The 3,294-nt window shown below is 36.8% G+C and overlaps 1 non-coding gene across 1 annotated transcript; it reads right to left on the reverse strand.

The window, feature by feature from the left end:
- Positions 1-2,829: 2,829 nt before the first annotated feature.
- Positions 2,830-2,904, reverse strand: Trnas-cga (transfer RNA serine (anticodon CGA)). Its single transcript has one exon. It is a non-coding gene; the product is annotated as a tRNA-Ser (tRNA).
- Positions 2,905-3,294: the final 390 nt, after the last annotated feature.

Consider the following 3,294-nt stretch of genomic DNA (forward strand, 5'->3'; position numbering starts at 1 on the left):
CAGATATGTGTTTTGTTAATGGCCTTTAAGTAATTAAAATTACAGATTTTGTAATGATATGTATTTCGTTAAGGGCCTTTAGGTGACTTGGCAGCCTACTAAACAATTGTGACCCTGAGTGATATACACCTTTCTTCCACAGGATGGTATAACAATTATCTCTGTGTATGTCATTACTTGAACTCGTATGGTATTCACGCTAAGTTTTAGTTTGAATAAATATGTTTTCCTTTTTTAGCATCCCCTTTTTTTCGTTTATGACAATCTCGAGTACATAGATACATGGTAGGGATGAATCCTAAGTTCTTTAAAGAATGGTGTACATGTTTTTGGCTATTTGCATTTTCCCTTATCCTCATAATCTTTTTTTGTTTCTAGAAAGTTGTTATGCTGCTAGGGGAATTTCCCCAGAATACGATGTATCTCAAAAGTGAATGTATGTGTGCATAATACACCTCTCCAACTGTTTCAGTACTTGTATTCTTCCATATAATTCTCATTGCATAGGTCATTTTACATACTTTAGAATTTAAGGATGTGGTGTGGGAATTCCATTTAAGATTATCTAGTAAGTAAATACCAAGGAATTTTGTTTCAATGACACTTAATTTTTTGGTTTTCCAACGACAAACTTGGTTTTAATGGATTATTATTTTGCTGTGTGTAGAAGTGTATGGCAACTGTTTTTTGAGGGTTTATCAGTAGCTTATTCTTCACAGACCACTCTGAAATCTTTTAATTGTGACTTTAGCAGACAGACTAAGAGTTTGTTCATTTCCACCTTCAATCAACACACTGGTTTGTCTGTACACAGGACTGGTTTGGACTGTAGGACATGTAGAGGGAAGTCATTTATGAAAAGAAAAAATAGAAAGGGACCATGGGTTAATGTGGAAGGTTTTGAGCGATAAGCTTGGAGTTTTTTCCCCGTATGTTTGATCTCTGTTACCTGAGAGCGATTTTCTAAGTAGGACTTCAGCGTCTCACTTGGCAGACTTCTTACACCATAATACCCTAACTTAGAAGAATTTCATGATCTGTTAGATCAAAGCCTTTTATTAATCTAGAAAAATTCCCAAAACATGTCTGGGATTATCCACACCATTTAAAGTGTGATTGATGAGGGCGAAACCGGCTGTTGCAGTACTGCACTGTGGCCTGAAGCCATGCTGATAATATTATTTTTGTTAATAAGTTAGTTAATTGTGACAGAACTAATTTTTTGAAGATTTTTGAATAGCGTGACAGGAATGGCAGAGGCCTGTAGTTGCCCATCTGCTGCCAATCACCCTTTTTTCAAAGAGGTACAACTTTTGCAGTTTTCAGCAGCTGTGGGAAGATGCTACATGACAGTGAAGAACTGCAGACATGTAGCAGGGGTGTGAGTATCTGTTCTGCCGATATCATTACAATTTAGTCTGGCACATCATCAGCTCCATCTGAATGTTTATTTTCTAGTGACTTACTGGTATGTAACAGTTCTTCCCTGCTTATTGGCTAAAGGAACCTGGATGCGTTGTTTACACCTATTTCAGAAATTTCTTCTAATATTTTATTTGATGTGTTTCTCATTTGTTTCTTCGCTAGCTCACCAGCAATTCTGGTATAGTAAGTACTGAAATGACTGTCAACTAATTTAGAGTACGTGATCTCGTTTCCAGCCTGTGACAGTGCAATATTTTTGTGTGTTGTTACCTTCCCAGTAAGATTCTGTACCATGTTCCACATAGTCCTAGTTTTGTTTGAAAATTTCACAAGAAATTTGTGATTTTCTCTTAATGTTGCTTCCTTTATGACATGAGTCAGTCGTGTTTTTTGAAGAAGTGAGCAAATTCTTGGCTGCTACCTGTTTTTGATAGTCAAAAAGTTCTCATTTTCTTTTTCCAAGATACTTTGATGTGATCAATGTTTTGGATCTGCTGGAGCCTTTACAAATTATTTTCTTTTTTGAAAATCCCATTTCAAAACAATACATGTAAATTACCTGGAAGTTATCCAGTTTTTTATCTGTGTTGTAACTGTTACAGATTTTTATCCCATTAGAGGGTGTTTAGCATGTGTTTAATGTTCAGTATTTTGCTTACTGTATTTGCAGATAACACTTTCATCTCCATGTAGGATGTTACTGTCACAAACAGCCAGGAACTGTGCACTGTTGCCACTATGGCCAGTTTTAAAGTTGTCTGTGATGTGTTTGTCTATTTTCACAAAAATCTGATCAATAGGTGTAGCGCTAGTTTTTGTTACGTGTTATAACTTTCTTAGGGGTTATTTTTACTTATCGTACCTGGCAATCTGTCGCAGCATAAGTCCTGAAAAAAAAATTTTAAAAATAAAAAAAATAAACCAACTATAAAGTTATTTTTTAAATAATTAATCCTGTTTCTTTATTTCCACTGAACATTTATTATAATCCCAAATTATTAAAAGGATCTTGACAAATCTGAAATAAGTTGTGATATACTTACAATAATGAAATATCCACGACAAGCTACATGCTTTCTGAAACTTCCTGGCAGATTAAAACTGTGTGCCCGACCGAGACTCGAACTCGGGACCTTTGCCTTTCGCGGGCAAGTGCTCTACCAACTGAGCTACCGAAGCACGACTCACGCCCGGCCCTCACAGCTTTACTTCTGCCAGTATCTCGTCTCCTACCTTCCAAACTTTACAGAAGCTCTCCTGCGAACCTGGAGAACTAGCACTCCTGAAAGAAAGGATATTGCGGAGACACGGCTTAGCCACAGCCTGGGGGATGTTTGCAGAATGAGATTTTCACTCTGCAGCGGAGTGTGCGCTGATATGAAACTTCCTGGCAGATTAAAACTGTGTGCCCGACCGAGACTCGAACTCGGGACCTTTGCCTTTCGCGGGCAAGTGCTCTACCAACTGAGCTACCGAGGCACGACTCACGCCCGGCCCTCACAGCTTTACTTCTGCCAGTATCTCGTCTCCTACCTTCCAAACTTTACAGAAGCTCTCCTGCGAACCTGTCCAAAATCACACCAAATACTGACGACCACTACCAACATGACTGTAACTATTTATAGATTCTTAACAATCCTCAGCATTGTTTATAATGAATATTTGATTTACTAACAATTAAAATTTATACAAAAAATTGAAAATATATATCTGATTGTATATTTACTTCAGAACAGCTACTACACTATGATATTAGTACATGTCTGTTATTTCATTCAAGAATAAATTCTCAAATAAGAAATTACAATAATATATTTACATTTTTTATTAATTACTAGAGACTCCCTTCAAGGGAATTGTTTCCTTCAT

The sequence above is a fragment of the Schistocerca nitens genome, chromosome 12 (assembly GCF_023898315.1).
Source record: "Schistocerca nitens isolate TAMUIC-IGC-003100 chromosome 12, iqSchNite1.1, whole genome shotgun sequence".
In the NCBI taxonomy this organism is placed as follows: Eukaryota; Metazoa; Arthropoda; class Insecta; order Orthoptera; family Acrididae; genus Schistocerca; species Schistocerca nitens.